A 17,833-nucleotide genomic window follows, 5' to 3' on the forward strand; every position below is an offset into this window, starting at 1 on the left:
AATGAGCACCCGTGGTCATTACCGCTGTGAGGGCTTGCAGGTCAGAGCGTAACCCAAACAGAAGACTCAATCCGATTGAAGCCCCTCTCCATGAGAGTCGCCAATCTCTCAGTGGAGGAAGCGTGAAGCTCTGTCCTGAGGTTCATGCCTTCACTGACACTCTGCCTGGACTCCTCCACCACAGAGACCAACTGAAGCACACCCTCATGCAACCCTGCCAGATGCTCCCACGAATCCTGCCGCTTGTCCTGCAGCTGCTGCATTGCTCCAGAGGCATATCACCAGCGCTGGACTCAGCATATGCCTGGTCCCCTGCAGTCCTCCGGCTGCTGGCGCCATCGGCACTCTGTCCCTGCCATCTCCTCCCGCGATTGTGAAGTGCCCTCTCCACTGTGGCCCGGGACACTAGCCGACATTACATTCCCCACTGAAGTGTTTGTCGCTGTGCTGGTGCCTGGCTGGCTGAAATGATGTGCCACAAGTTGCACGTCTTGGCCCTCAGGTGTGGAGGGGGGGGCTCTGGACTCGTTGGCCGCGGCGATGCGGTGGTGATGCTGAAATTAACAACAAGGACAGTGCATCAGTTAGCATTCAGTCAGTAACACCTTTCATCCCTTTCCCCCCCAGCCTCATAAGTCGCTCACCCTTCCCTAAGGAGGCGAACATTGGTGGGGTGGAAAATAGTCAAGAGGTGGCCCAAACATTAAGACGTGCATACAGACAGGCTGGTCAGATGGCCTAAGGAATGCCACATGGAATGTTATGTGGCATTGGAGTGGGGAGAGTGCAGAGGTATCTGACCTGGATGCATGCTGGCCTGGAGAGTTGCAGTGATGAGGAAACATTGCAAACGCTTGCGACATTTGCCATGGAGGACAAGAGCTTGACAGGTCACCTTATTGACCTTCATACCGTTATGAGGGGCACAGAACAGGTGGACAGAAGACGACATTTCCCTTTGGTGCAGGGATGAGTAGCGTGTTGGCATTTATTTAAGTTGAGTGCCATGAAGTTGACAGGTGAGGTGCTGAGGACCTTTTGGACAGAGTAATGTGGGACGCACTGGCTGAAAGGGTGGTGGAGGTACCAACCCTCCTAAGATGCAAAACGTCTTTGGCTGTGCAGCAGCGATGCCATGGCATGTTAGGCCATGGGGATAGTGGTCACAAATGGGATAAGGCGACTTTGGAAGGTGCTGGAGACGCGCATCCTCAAGAGGACGAGGGACCTTTGTGTATGACCCCACACGTCTAAATGTATCAGTCTGTGAATGAGCTGTGTTGCAGCATTAACGATTGCAGCAACCATCAGTGGTTTGGATGGTGGGGAGACAGAGTGGATGGGACTGTGACCCTCAAATACCTGGCCGCTGCACCCTGGCCGCCTGCCTCCTCCCCAGCTCCATGGCCTGCTCCTCGTAGGTGGTGAGGCGCTGGAGCATGGTGTGCCCACCACCAGTCCTTTGGCGCTCCCTGAGATTGTGTTCGGTTTTTGCCTGCAGAACAGAGAAGAGGACTTATTGGGGCTGATTGCTCATGTACTCTGCACGCGCACGCAGCACCCCAACCACAGTGGCCCATCTGAGGCCTCCAGCGGCTCCTGTCCACACTACTGGTGATCAGTCCCCATAAGATAGTACGGCTGGTCCCAATCCCCTCCCCCAATGGTCACCTTGGACACATTCGGGGTCCATCACTTTGAATGACACATGGGTCATAGCGCCCATGGCAAGGAGGCGAAACTAGGTGCAGCGCCGAGGCCAGCAGATGGCTCTTGGCCACGACACCTTGAGGCTCCCCTTCCGCCATCTCATCACCATCAATAAGACATGTGTTGGAGTTCTGAGTATGTGTCTAGCTGTCTCCCTTGCAGGTTGCCCCCAGACTACTCAAATGTGACAAACACCAACATATGCTGCGGGGAGAACCCATCTTCTCCTCAACCACTAAGGCTGATGTAAGCATGGTCATTATCTGTTTGCCCACCTAGCGTGTGCCAAATGCCCAATGCAGTAGCAACAGTAAGACGGGGGTGGCTGGGGGGGGCGGCCTCAAAGGCTAAGGCTACCTGCTGGGTCAAATGGCCAAGGCTGACATGGTACTCACCCTTTCAGAGCGCAACAAATCATTGAATCACTTGCGGTACTGTATTCCTGTGCACCGCACATGGTCATGGTCGCTTACTGCCTCCCCCACCTCCTGCCACGCCTGCCTGGTGACGTGGGGAGCCCTCCTCCTCCCATCCTCTGGATACAAAATATCCCGACAGTTGGACACCTCTTAGAGGAGGACAGCAAGGCAGGTATCTGAGAAGCGAGGAGCACAGTGGCCCCCCACTGGCCTACCCTCCTCCTCCTCCTCCTCCTCTTCCTCTTCCTCTTCCTCTTCCTCCTTTCTTCTTCTTCTTCTTCTTCCTCTTCCTCTTCCTCCTCCTCTTCCTCCTTTCTTCTTCTTCCTCTTCCTCTTCCTCTTCCTCTTCCTCCTCCTCTTCCTCCTCCTCTTCCTCCTCCTCCTCCTCTTCCTCCTTTCTTCTTCTTCTTCTTCTTCCTCTTCTTCCTCTTCCTCTTCCTCTTCCTCTTCCTCTTCCTCTTCCTCCTCCTCCTCTTCCTCCTTTCTTCTTCTTCTTCTTCTTCCTCTTCCTCTTCCTCTTCCTCTTCTTCTTCTTTCTCCCCCCCCCCCCCCCCTTAAAGTGGCATGTCACTCTCTGTCAGTGGCCATGGTGCACTGCCTCAACGAGGCTGCCTGGCCACTCTTTATACAGACTGCTGGTTCCCCATTGGAACCAGCGGTCTGAACACGCCCGCTGCAGCAACGATTTTCCAGTTGTACACGGGAATCGCTAACCCGCTGGGTGGGTCTTAATTGGCCCGCCCGTGCCAAATGGTGGCGCAATCCATTTTGGCGGTGGCAATCGGCTGCCCGCCCGCCCGTCAAGGGCAAAATTCTGCCCATGGAGTAGAATGGACCTATATTCTCTCAAGTAGAAGAATGAGAAGTGATCTCATTGACACATAAGGTTTTGAGAGGTCTTGATAGCATAGCTGCCAAGAGGCTGTTTCCCTTGGCTGGAAAGTCAGGTACAGGGGAGCTGAGTCTCAGGTTAGGGGGTTTATCATTTTTGATTGCAATGAGAAAGAATTTCTTCACTGAGGGTTGTGAATCTTTGGAATCCTGTATCCCAGAAGGCTGTGGACTCCCAGTTGTTGAGAATATTCAAAAGTGAGATACATTTTTGGACTCTAGGGAGATGAGGAAATGTGGGGAAATAGGGCGGGCAAGTGGAGTTGAGGTTGAAGATCAGACATGATTTTAATGAATGGCGGAGCAGGATCAAAGAGCTGGCCTACTCCTAGTCCCAATTTCTTAAATTCTTCTAATAAAGTACAAAGGGGGGTCATGTAATTTGGAATTTGAAGTGCATTCCATGAAGGGGAGAGGAAAAGGACTTGATTTATCAACACCGCATAATCCAAAATAGTTTTATTTCTATGGTTTGTAATAGCTGAATCCTGACTTCTGTTCGTTGTTCTAGGTTTAACTAGTATTGCTTGTGTTTAATTCCAGGTGGAGACTGGAAGAATGAGTTCGATGGTGGGATCAATTCAGAATAGTGACTGGTAAATAATCAACAAAAGAGTTCAATTTTAATTTACCAGAAATTGATTTGGATAATGGCTACTTGTAAGACATCAAGGAGAGTTATAGAGTTAATGGAATACTATTTAATGACACAGTATATAAAGGGGAAAAAAAACACCTGGGGCTTGAGTTACAGGGATGATCAACATGAATTACCTGGCCATTTTCACATTGTGTTGGGAGCTTGCTGTGCACAAATTAGCTGCTGCATTTCCAACATTACAACAGTGACTACACTTCAAAGTACTTCATTGGCGGTAAAGCATTTTGGGACAACCTGTGGAATGAAATGGGCTACCTAGATGCAAGTCTATCTTTCTTTAAAGTTGGCTCAACCACTTGTACCCATATAATGACTTTAATGTAGTAAAGTGTCCCAAGGTGCTTCACAACTGGTTTACAGACAAAATTTGACACCAAATTGCATAAGGAGATATAAGACACATGACCAAAAGCTAGATCAGGAAGGTAGGTTTTATGGAGTGCCTTAAGGAGGTAGAGAAGTTTGAGATAATTCCAGAGCTTAGGCCCCAGACAGCTGAAGGTGGAAGAGGCTTTAACTATTAGTGATCATAATATGATCACCTTTGACTACAAGGATTGGAGAGATGAAAACCTCAAACAAAATTTCAAAACTTTAGGAGCAACTTCACAAACAGGTGAAGTCTTGTTAGAGTAGGTTTGGACATACCTAGAAGAGTGGAGGAACTATGGAGTTCCTTCAAGGAAGTGTTTCTGAATGCAATGTACCAACATATACCTATGTGAAGCAAAGACACCAAGCTTAAAGACAATAAAAACAGAAACCACTGGAAAAACTCTGCAGGTCTGACAATATCTGTGGAGAGAGAAACAGAGTTAATGTTTCAAGTCCGTATGTCCCTTCTTCAGGGTGAACTCTGTTTCTCTCTCCACAGATGCTGTCAGACCTGCGGAGTTTTTCCAGTGTTTTCTGTTTTTATTTCAGATTTCCAGCATCTGTAGTATTTTGCTTTTAAGTTTAAAGACAATCTTGCCAGCTTGGGTAAAAGCAGAATACTGTGGATGCTGGAAATCTGAAACAAAAACAGAAAATGCTGGAAAAACTCAGCATGTCCGACAGCATCTGTGGAGAGAGAAAAACAAAGTTAACGTTTTGAGTCCACATGACCCTTCTTCAGAGCTGAAGAGAAGTGGAAATGTGATGAAATTTATACTATTTTAAGGGGGGGTGGGGCAGCAATAGGTGGGGACAAAGGCGGGATTGACAAAGATGTCATGAACTAAAGGACAATGGTATTGGTTGGTGCTAATGGTGGCATAAAGGTAAGAAAGCAGAATGTGGTTATAGCAGTACAAGGATAGCATTGTATGAAAGAACAACATGGAACAAGTGACAGGTGGCCCTGTGGGGGATGGGAAGGGGTGGGCGGAGGGGGCTGTGGTGGGGAAAAAAAGGGAAGGAAATGTAATAAAAAAGGGGATAAAACTACAGATAAATGATTTTTTTAAAAAGTGGATAAAAAAAATCAAAATGAACATAGAAGAAAGAGGATGAAGAAAGGGGATGAGGATGGAGGGGAGAGTTTATGGTCTGAAGCTGTTGAACTCAAAGTTAAGTCCAGAAGGCTGCAAGGTGCCGAATCGGAAGATGAGGTGCTGTTCCTCCAGTTTGCGTTGGGCTTCACTGGAACATTGCAGCAGGCCAAGGACGGACATGTGGGCATGAGAGCAGGGTGGAGTGTTGAAATGGCACGCGACAGGTAGGTCTGGTCATGCTTGTGGACAGACTGGAGGCGTTCCACAAAGCGTTCACTCAGTCTGTGTTTGGTCTCCCTGATGTAGAGGAGATTGCATTGGGAGTAGTGGATGCTGTAGACCAAATTGAAGGAGGTGCAAGTGAAGCGCTGCTTCACCTGAATGGAGTGTTTGGGCTCTTGGACAGTGAGGAGGGAGGAGGTAAAGGATCAGGTGTTGCACCTTCTGTAATTGCATGGGAAGGTGCCATGGGAAGGGGATGAGTTGTTGAGGGTGATGGAGGAGTGGACCAGGGTGTCCCAGAGGGAACAGTCCCTACGGAATGCTGACAGAGGGGCAGAGAGGGAGATGTGTTTGGTGGATGGCAGCCTGCCAGCTTGGGACCTGATGAATAATGAAATGAAGCAATCTTAACAATGCTCGGTGACTGAATTAGACGATACTGATTTTCATTGATTTCCCCTTCCACTAACAATTCGAATATAAAATTCTCAACCTTGTATTCAAATACTTTCATAACCTCAGTCCTCACTATCTCTAACCTCATACAACCCTTTGAGAATTCTACGTTCATCCAATCCTGTGTATCCCATATTTCATTACCTCTCTAACTTTTCTAACTCTTTAAGGCACTCCTTTGTCACCTGTCCTAATATTTCCTAATGTGACTCAGTGTTTGTGACTATAGCACTTTTATGAGGTGCTTGGGAGATTTTACAATACTAAAGGTACGGTATAGATGTAATTTGTTGAGCTGACTTTAAGGTCATATTGGTGTAGCTTTACTTAGGATATTAAAAAATGGGAGCCTTGCATTTATACAGCACCTTTCATGATGACAGGATGTTCCAAAGTGCTTTACAGCCAATGCAGTACTTTTGAAGTGTATTTACTATTGTGATGTGGGAAGCACAGCAGGCAATTTTCACACAGCAAGCTCCCCACAGCAGTATGATAATGACCAGATAATCTGTTTAATTTAATACAAAAACAGAATTACCTGGAAAAACTCAGCAGGTCTGGCAGCATCGGTGGAGAAGAAACCAGTTGACGTTTCGAGTCCTCATGACCCTTCGGCAGAACTGAAGTATAGTTAGGAGAGAGGTGAAATATAAGCTGGTCTAAGGTGGGGGGCGGGGGGAGAGAGAAGTTGAGGTTGGGGTGGTTGTAGGGATAAGCAAGCAGTGATAGGAGCAGATAATCAAAAGATGTCACAGACAAAAGGATCAAAGAGGTGTTGAAGGTGGTGATATTATCTAAGAAAAGTGCTAATTAAGAATGGATGGCAGGATACTCAAGGTACAGCTCTAGTGGGGGTGGGGTGGAAAGACTAACAAAGTATTAGTTGTAGATTTAAAAATAATGGAAATAGGTGGGAAAAAAAGAATCTATATAAATTATTGAAAAACAAAAGGGAGGGGGAAGAAACGGGGTGGGGAAGGGGGGAGGGGGAGTTTAAGATCTAAAGTTGTTGAATTCAATATTCAATATTCACCCTGTTCTCTTGCCCACATGTCTGTCCTTGGCTTGCTGCATTGTTCCAGTGAAGCCCAACGCAAACTGGAGGAACAGCACCTCATCTTCCGACTAGGCACTTCAACAACTTTAGATCTTAAACTTCCCCACCCCGTTTCTTCCCCCTCCCTTTTTATTTTCAATAATTTATATAGATTCTTCTTTTCCCACCTATTTCCATTATTTTTAAATCTACAACTAATACTTTGTTAGTCTTTCCACCCCAACCCCACCACAGCTGTACCTTGAGTATCCTGCCATCCATTCTTAATTAGCACTTTTCTTAGATAATATCACCACCTTCAACACCTCTTTGATCCTTTTGTCTGTGACATCTTTTGATTATCTGCTCCTATCACTGCTTGCTTATCCCTACAACCACCCCACCCTCAACTTCTCTCTCCCCCCGCCCCCCACCTTAGACCAGCTTATATTTCACCTCTCTCCTAACTATACTTCAGTTCTGCCAAAAGGTCAGGACTCGAAATGTCAACTGTTTTCTTCTCCACCGATGCTGCCAGACCTGCTGAGTTTTTCCAGGTAATTCTGTTTTTGTTTTGGATTTCCAGCATCCGCAGTAGCTTTTAGCTTTTTGTTTTTATCTCTGTGTTTAATTTAATGTTGATTAAGGGATAAATACTGACCAGGGCACCAGAGAAAATGCCTACCGCTCTTCTTCAAAACAGTGCCACAGGATCTTTTATGTTCACATGAGAAGGAAAACAGGCACTCGTTTTAATGTCTCATCTGAATGATAACATCTCCAATGGCACAGCCCTCCCTCAGTATGTCACTAGAGTGACTTCCTTGATTTTTGTGCTCAAGTCCTGGAGTAGGATTTAAACCCAGAACCTTCTGACTCAGGGGTGATTGTGCCACCAACTGAGCCATGACTGACACACAACTGTACTGTGTACAATTCTATTTGTTGCAGCGCAGTAAGGATTTAAGTCATTGATCAGCCAGGTTTGCATTGCCCAGAGGCAGGTCGTTGGCTCACTGTCTGCTGAAGTTTCATCCTGAGCCATTTTCTTGCCTGTTTTTTCTAGTGGTGGTTTGCCATAAGAAATAAGAGCAGGAATAGGCCATTCAGCCCCTCAGGCCAGCCCCACCATTCATTAAGATCATGACTGATCTGCTCCAGGCCTTAACCCCTCTTTCGTGCCAAATCCTCATAGCCCTCAACTCCCCGATATTTCAAAAATCTATCTACCTCCTCTTTAAATACTTTCAGTGATCTGGCCCCCACAACTCTCTGGGGTAGAGAATTCCAGACATTCACTACCCCCTTCGCATCTCAGTTTTAAATGAGTGTCCTCTTATTCTGTAGCTATGTCCCCTAGTTTGAGATACTCCCACTAGTGGAAACATCTTCTCAACCTCTACCTGTCAAGACCCCTCAGAACCTTGTACGTTTCAAAAAGATTACCCCTCATTCTTCTAAACTCTAATGAATAAAGGCCTAACCTGTTTAGCTGTTGTTGATAAATCAACCCCTTCATCCCAGGAATCAGCCTAGTTAATCTCTTTTGAACTGCCTCCAATGCAAGTATATCCTTCTTAAATATGGGGACCAAAACTGTACACAGTACTCTAGGTGTGGCCTCACCAATACCCTGTACAGTTGTAACAAGACTTCCCTATTTTTAAACTCTAACCCTCTAGCAATATAGGCTAAAATTCCATTTGCCTTCTTAATTACTTGCTGCACCTGCATGCTAACTTTGTGTTTCATGCACAAGAACACCCAGATCCCCCTGTGCTGCACTTTTTTGGAGTCCTTCTCCATTTAAATAATTGTATGCTTTTTGATTCTTCCTACCAAAGTGCATGCCATTGCCTTCCACTCTCTGGGGCAGGCCCCAAGACCACCTCAACCAGAATGGGAATCAAACCTGTGCTGTTGGCGTTTTTCTGAACCAGCTATCTTGCCAACTGAACTAGGATAGAAGTAGGTGGAGGTCTTTCATCCAACAATTCCTACAGTGCTTCACACAGTTTTTTCGTGTAGCTCCAACTAATAGCATCAGTAGGAAAAAGGGAGCTGATCCAAAGTGCAGCAAGGTTTAAGGATATTGACCTATTTCTAATAGATATGGACCTGCAGGCAAAACTACTCATAGTTTGGTACTGATAAATACTAAATTTACAATTTCACTTAAGACACAACAACGTGGTGTCTGATAAATGAACACTGCTACAAAAAGGTGTGTTCCTATTTGGTTGAGGTTGAGGCATATTGTTTAAAGAAGCTTTACCCTGGCTGCGACCTGTGAATCCTTCATACTGACACTAAATTGATCATTTTCCAACTGCTGCAGGGAGCCCTGCCCACCTGAAGGATGTATTGGAATTTCAGGCAACTGCTGTGTGCAGTTTTCCAACCATTGATAAATGATTGAATAAAGAATCACAATAGCTTGTGCCTCAACTACTAAAATACATTATAAATTGTCAAAAAGTTGAAGATTTTATTTGATGGCACAGCTGGCAAGTGTCTCAGGAGGAGGCAGGGGGAGGGGAGATCTTCACCACCTTCTCAAGGGCAATTAGGGATGGGCAATAAATGCTGGCCTAGCCAGTGACGTCCACATCCCATGAACAAATAGGAAACAAAGGTGCCCTCCTTTTAGTATAATAGTTCCATACTATCCTCCAAATAAAAGTGAAGATTTGACTTTGACTTTGGAGTTCTCTGCCTCAGAAGGCAGTGGAGGCGGGGTCATTGAATATTTTTAAGGCAGAGGTAGATAGATTCTTGTTAGGCAAGGGAATCAAAGGTTATCGGGGTTAGATGCGAATGTGGAGATTCAAACACAAGAAGATCAGCTATGATCTTATCGAATGGCGGAGCAGGCTCGAGGGGCCGAATGGTCTACTCCTGTCCCTATTTCTTACATTCTTACGTTCTTCTCTGTGGGCTATGTCTGGCAAAATGGTAAATAATTTGAATTTGATTTTGCTAGTCTTATAAAAGCAATATGAGACAATTGATGACATTAGTTAATCAGTAAGGGGATCGGCAATCAGGGATTTGAGAGCTAGAGCAGAGAGGGACATTGGACAATGGGGCCTGGGGAAAGAGACTGGAGAAGGGGGCTAAGAAAGGTTTTGGAGACTAGCTCCATGATCAGATGTAATGTGGTCACATATCACATGATCAAACCTCCAGGAAGGCCCCTAACTAGTGTTGGCAACCCTAGCTCTGTCTGCATGAGGCCTAAAACTTACAAAAGGCCTCGACCTGCAGGCTTCTTCTGCTTCTTTTAACTTGCAGAACTGCAAAATTCTCAATGACTTAACGCTTTCTGTAGTAAAATAGTGCTGCCCAATAGAAATTACTAACTAGCCAGAGGCTATGGTGACACAGTTTTAACCGCATGCACTAATTTTAGTAGAAAACACTCTCACAGTACAGGTAAATAAACTCTACATGTATATTTACTTGACAAAGACCATTCAGTAACCAAGGAGGATAGGTATTCACTACAATCAAAAAAAAACTTGCACGGTTCTGCTCTTCATCTTGCCAATTTACAAGCAAATGCACAAAGTACACAAAAGCATATGAAATGAGAATTAAGACCTGGCCATGACAGTGTCTGTTCCTAATTTTTTTAATGAGAAATGCATTAGCCACTTCTAGATTGCTAAATAGTCACATGAGATTAGTGGCAAATGTATTAGCCAATACTGCTTTAAAAGATGGTAATATGACATTGGTAGAGACTAAGGAACAACTTTCATAGCATTTCCTGTAATGTGCCATGTGTGTCAATAGTAGCTTTGCCATCATTAATGAATAGTATGGTGAGGGAAGAGGTAGTACCTTCAGCATAAATTGCCCCATTCCCCTTGTACCAGAAAGCTAACTCCATAGACATGGGTTAGAGGTGGATCAAGGAATAGCTCAATAAGTGAAGAGCATTTGGAATCAATTTGGACGCTGGTTCAAATGCTTTCAACTAGAAACAATAATTACTGAATGCTGCTGTGTATCAAACTGACAGTACCTTTCCAACTCAGACACCTTCAGGTTTGCATCCAGCCAAGCTCCAAGGGCTTTTTAAATTAAAGCTATTTTTAATGTACCCAAATCAGAGCAGCTCCTGCAAAGAAGCTCTGAAATGGTGATTCCGGAAAGGCAACACTACTAAGGAATAACAAATAGCATAAAAAGTATTTTGTATAAAAGCCGAAAAAAAGACTTGTATTTATATAACGCCTTTCATGACCTCAGGTTCCCCTTTAGAGTTTTATATCCAATGAAGTACTTTAGAAATGTAGTCATGTTGAAATGTAAGAATAATGCACAACATGGTGTTGAACAAGGTGGCGTTAATGCACATTGTTTACACGCGCTACATTGAAGTGTCACAATGTGCAATAAACCAAGCTGTGGCATTAAGCAATTCCATTGCCTGAAAACAGCTTCCGGTAAGCTATCACTATTCAGAGGGAATTAAGTTCTTAGTCATTATTGAAAGAGCACAATGCAAGCATTGAAAAAGGATACTATACCACTTAACAAATGTTGATTGCACATACTCTGAGAACTGGTAAAATCTAATTGCTGCTTACTTTGGTGGAGATTAAAAGTAATAACAGAATAAACTGTCAGTCAGTTGGAAACATTGTGAAACTAACCTGCATTGAAGTGAGGAAGTGAGTTACTTGTTGCAGAAGCCTCAGTCTCTGACCTGCTCTTATTGTTGTTCAAATTGACGTCATCAAAGTGGAATGGAAGAGTCAGGAATTATTAGGCTACAGTTTTAAAATATCCATCATTGCACAACAGAGGGATTGTTTATGTAACAAATTAATAGATTAGAGATACCAATTTTATTTGATATTCTTTCATGGGATGTAGCTGACTAGGCCAGCAGTGTTGCTCATCCAAAGTTATCCTTGAGAAGGTGGTGGTGAGCCGCCTTCTTGAACCGCTGCAGTCCCTGTGGTGTAGGTACACCAACAGTGTTGTTAGGGAGGGAGTTCCAGAATTTTGACCCAGACAGTGAAGGAACAACAATTTGGTTCCAAGTCAGGATGGTGTGTGACTTGCAGGGGAACTTGCAGGTGGTGGTGTTCACATACACCTGCCACCTTTGTCTTTCTAGGTGGTAGAGGTTGCAGGTTTGGAAAGTGCTGTTGAAGAAACCTTGGCAAGTTGCTGCAGTGCATCTTATATATGGTACACACTGCTGCCACTGTCCATCATTGAAGGAAGGAGTGAGTGTTTAAGGTGGTGGATGTGGTGCCAATCAAGTGGGCTACTTTATCCTGGATGGTGTTGAGCTTCTTGAGTGTCGTTGGAGCCAAACTCTTCCGGGCAAGTGAATGATATTCCATCACACCCCAGATTGTGCCTTGTAGATGGCAAACAGGCTTTGGGGACTCAGGAAGTGAGTTACTTGTTGCAGAAGTCTCAGTCTCTGACCTGCTCTTATAGCCACTGTTTTTATGTGGCTGATTCAATTAAGTTTCTGGTCAATGGTAACCCCCAGGATGTTGTGGGGGATTCAACAATGGTAATAACATTGAATGTCATGGGGTGATGGTTAGTTTCTCTCCTGCTGGAGATGGTCATTGCCTGGCACTTGTGTGGCACTGATATTACTTGCCACTTATCTTCCCAAGCCTGAATGTTGATCTAAGCTGATGTTAATACTGTCAGATCCCAGAGTGAAACCTGGTTTGATAGATCCTAACTTTTATTTTGAAACCGTGGAAGAAAGTTACTGAACAAATTCACAGGAGTCTACTGATCTTTTAAAACAAAGAATAAAACATTTATTAAAAAGAAAAATGAACTATATTACACCAGACAAAGAGGTTGGAAAAATTTCAATACAAACACAAGATCCCACAACACTCAAGAAGCTCAACACCATCCAGGACAAAGCAGCATGCTTGATTGGCACCACATCCACAAGCATTCACTCCCTATTGTCATACAGTAGCAGCAGTGTATACCATTTACAAGATGCACTGCAGGAATTCCTGGGGCTACAGCACCTTCCAAACCCACGACCACTATCATCCAGAAGGACAAGGGCAGCAGATAGATGGGAACGCTACCACCTGGAAGTTCCCCTCCAAGTCACTCATCATCCTGACTTGGAAATATATCGCCGTTCCTTCACTGTCGCTGGGTCAACATCCTGGAGCTCCCTTCCTAACTGTACTGTGGGTGTACCTACACCGCATGGACTGCAGCGGTTCAAGAAGGCAGCTCACTACCGCCTTCTCAAGGGCAGCTAGGGATGGGCAATAAATGCTGACCCAGCCAATCATTCAAATCACACTATACTTTTTACCCCAGCAATATCCCCATAGTCACAAAACCCAATGAAGATTCACCATGATCTTGACACCAAGGCTTCTTGCTTGGGCTAGCACAGTTGCAGATGGTTTTCTTCCAGTGAATTTCTGAGCATTCATTCGATACTTTTCACCCAACTAGTAACTCTCCCTGAGAAACCCAAATCTGCTCTCTAAACTCATTATTGCTTCAGCTGCAGAATAAACATGAGTTCCCTAAACTCAATCTCTCCAGTAGCCTTATAGTATTCCTCCTGTCTTCACCCTCTGACATACACACTCTGAACCTCTTTCTGTCTTTCTCTGTGTCTCTCTATGTCACTGGAACTGTTGCTATGCAACAGCAGTTTTTTCTACTTTGTGTTTTTTCCAAAATCATTAAACTTCTAACCCCTTTTAACCCATCTCTTCAACTTCAAGGGTTGTAAAACCTCATTAAAAATGTATGTATACAAACAAGTCCAGAAAACCTGGGCATGGCCATCCAGGTTTCTGGTACCAAGGCTCACAAACAAAAACTAAATGAAACCAAAACCACGTTTCACCTTTCTTAACACACAAATATATGTAAGTTCAACTTAAAAATTATACATAGTTCCTAACAATACTACTGACACACTCCCCTCTTTTCTTTAAATCAAACTTTACCATACACAAACAACATTTCAAATCGAAGAAAAGGGCAAGAGAAAAAAATACTTTCCATATTCTGTACACCACATCATAATAGAAGATGTCCCTCTTCTAGAACCTCCAATAATCTCTTTGTGGAAGCATTCTTTTAGTAAAGCAATCCAATAATTGATGACTTGCACAACCCATTTTATCTCGGAGCTTTCTTTTATTTCTAGAACCTCTTTTCCATTAGCAAGGTTAATCCTCAACCTTTTTTCAGTCATACTTTTTGTCAAAATTGTGTAATCCCAAAGGGAATGATTATCTATCTAATATTCAATGGGCAAACTATTCTCAGAATACCATTTGGATAGATTTTTTCCTATAAAATTTGAAAAGTAAAACACCATATCTATTGCTTCTACAAAAGCCAGTTTTCCCAAAGTGAAAATACTTTTAACTGCCTTTTTTTTTTCTTAGCTTTCAAAGCCAAGGGACAACATTTTCCATTTTCACCCACCAAGAATATTATAAAACCACCTGCACTCAAATACCCATCCAGAAGATTGGCATGAAAAGCATCATTAAAAAGGACTAATTTCATGTTCTTCAGGTTCACCAAGGCTGGAAACTTGATTACGCGTTTCCCCATATTTAATTTTTAAAATTGTTTTATTTGCCCTTAAACCATCCTCAATTGTAGTGTGTTTCAGCATAGTACTCAGTTCCAATACATCAAAACTGGCATCTTATCTGAGTGCATGTCCAATTAAGCTTCTCAACTGCTCTGTTTCTTCTTTAGATATAAGATCATTCTTCTGTGATGACCTAGCACGATTTATCAGATATGAATAATACTTTCTAGATAAGATTGTTGATTCAAGATTACTCTGAACCTCTTCTGCCTAATGTCTAAGCATATAAATTTAAAGGCCCCTGAAGCCTTACTACCAATCTTAAACTCCCCTTTCATTTTATTTATAACCAATTGTTTGAATTCCACAGAACCTCCCCGTAGGAAATCATCGACAAGCATCATAAAGACGCCTGACAGTGTCCCTTTGTGATACCAGTAGAACATTGCTGGATCTGCTTTCATTTAGTATAGCCTACTTTTAGCAAGGCAGACCTGACCAAGAAATACCATACCCTTGATGCATCACTGAATCCATAAATGCATTTGTTTAGTTTTCACAGTTTCCCTTCTACATCATTTGCTTCTTTAGGCAGTTTCAAAAACACTTCTCTCTGAATTGTTTCTCCTTGCAAAAATATGGTTTTTATATTAATTGACCTACATGAATATGTGGCCAACAGAGCTAAGAAAATTTTCAGGATTACTTTTACCACCGTGTGGGAACACTTTAACATCTTGATCTTCAAGTCGCCCTTCGAAATCCTGAGCCACTAGTCTCGCTTTAGCCTCATAAGTCCCTTTTGGGAGCACCTTTCCTATATGTATCCATTTATGCAATAAGGCTGCCTGTCCCCTATCTGGGACCTCAGAGTAGACACCTAATTCCTTCTAACTTTCCAATTCTTTTTGTTTTGCCTTTCTTATTGGCCCAGAACTTCCAATCTCTGCTGGGGGGCAGTGTTGTACCCAGGAGATACCCCAGAAGATGAGCTGGGGAACCCCTGGAAGTTCCCAAGCAAGTTCAAACTTCCAACAGGCAATTATCCTGCAGTGGGAACTGTCCTATACTCCTATTTAAATTGGAGACTTCAGATGGTTCCAACTCTCTTAGCAGAATAGTTATCCAGGAAACATTAGAAGGATTAAAACCACTTTTAACTCCTGGGTAATTATAGTACTGAACCCCTACCTTGACACTGGACCCACCAAACATTGCCAACCCCCCCTGACTACCCTCCCAACTCAGACTACCCTCCCACCTACCCCGACTAACCCCCAACGACCCGACTACCCCCACCACCCACCACTCCCGACTACCCCCTAGTCCCATGATTACCAGCCCCTCACACCCAACTGACCACCCAACCCTCATGACCCATTCTATCCCCTCCCTTTCCGACCCATCCTTCCCCCCCTCACTGACCCATCCTAACCTCCCCCTTCCTGAACCATCCTACCTCCCTCCTTGACCCATCCTACCCCCTCCCTCCACGACCCATCCTATCTTCCTCATGGACCCATCCCACCTCCTCCCTCCCTGACCCATCCTACCCACCCCTACTCTATCCATCCCCCACCTCATCCTTACCATCACTTACCTTAAGCACTTACCTTCCCCCTGACTTCTCAGAGTGGCTACACCCTTAAACATGCAGCTAGTGCCATAAAAAGGGAGTTTGGCTTCACTTCCCCTGACTGCACAAGGCCTCAGGTATCTGCTGCACTGCACTTTTCTCACCAGGCTTGAGTTGGAAGGTCGGGCAAGAAATGTGCAGCTCCCGACTAAGGTAAGTAAAAACGAGCAGTGCAGCAATCTGATTGCCACTTCACGGAAGTTCTGGCCCATTAATTTATCTTCTACTTTGTTGTCAAACACCAAACCGTCCTGGTCATAAGAGATTCTACTTCTAGTAGTGTTCCTAGATTGTTCTGTAGCCCTTGTTCTATTGCATAAACTAGTCAAGCTATGGCTTCTGCTTGCATTTCTGGACTACCAATCAATCCCAATTAACGAACATGAATGGACATTAATAGCTTGCCTATATTGCAGTCAAGGATGCCACTGAATGGCTGCAGAGTACCCTGAGAGGAGAGGCTAAACAGCCACCAGTCATGGTCCACATTACCATCAAAGACGTAGGCAGAAGGAGGGGTGCAGCCCTGCAGTCAGAATTTAGGGAGGCGGCAAGGAATTTAGCAAACAGGTCCCCATAAATAGTAATCTCTAGAAGATAATATCAGAGAGGATTACCAAGGTGCACAGAATACTGGGAGCGATAGATGGCATTAGAGTAGGGAACAGAAAGTTAATAGGTGAGTTCAGAATGAGGAGAATGTAATTAAATCTAAATCAGGGTTTTTGTGCTTGTCTTTAAATGTACAGAAAGTGGTAAATAAGATTGTTGAGTTACAGGCTCATTTTGCCATGTGGAAATATGACGTTGTGCAGTTTGGTTGATCGGCTAAGATCTATGAAGTGTCTCATCGATCACTGTGTGATTTATTTCACAGAGTCTATTGCTGAAAGGATTTGCAGCTGCAGTGTTCATGGCCACAATGTTCATAGCTTTGCACATGTCTCTAAACTCATCATTAGCAAATTTCCCTCCATTGTCAGTCAGAAATTTAGCCCGTACTCCAAGTCCAGCCCCTATCCATTTTTCCATGACTTTATCTTGTTTTTATTCATTCATGGGATGTCACTGGCTAGGCCAGCATTTATTGCCCACCCCTAACTGCCCTTGAGAAGGTAGTGGTGAGCTGCCTTCTTGACTGCTGCAGTCCATGTGGTATAGGTACACCCACAGTGCTGTTAGGGAGGGAGTTCCAGGATTTTGACCCAGCAACAGTGAAGGAACATTGATATATTTCCAAATCAGGATGGTGTGTGACTTGGAGGGGAACTTCCTGGTGGTGATGTTCCCATGTGTCTGCTGCCCTTGTCCTTCAAGATGTTAGCGGTTGTGGGTTTGAAAGGTGCTGCCAAAGGAGGTTTGGTGAGTTCCTGCAGTGCATCTTGTAGATGGTACACACTGCTGCCAATATGCATCAGTGGTGGAGGGAGTGAATGTTTGTGGATGGGGTGCCAATCAAGCGGGCTGCCTAGTCCTGGATGGTGTCAAGCTTCTTGAGTGTGTGGGAGCTGCAATTATCCAGGCAAGTTGGGAGTATTCCATCACACTCCTGACTTGTGCCTTGTAGATGGTGGACAGGCTTTGGAGAGTCAAGAAGTGAGTTACTCGTCGCAGGATTTTTGGCTTCTGACATGGTCATGTAGCCACAGGCCAGAATTTTTCCGTCGGTGAGCTGGGGGCAGGGCCCACTCGCCAACGTGAAAATGATGCGGGATGACGTCGGGAGGAACCCCCGA

The sequence above is a fragment of the Cetorhinus maximus genome, chromosome 1, assembly GCF_964194155.1.
Source record: "Cetorhinus maximus chromosome 1, sCetMax3.hap1.1, whole genome shotgun sequence".
NCBI classification, from domain to species: domain Eukaryota; kingdom Metazoa; phylum Chordata; class Chondrichthyes; order Lamniformes; family Cetorhinidae; genus Cetorhinus; species Cetorhinus maximus.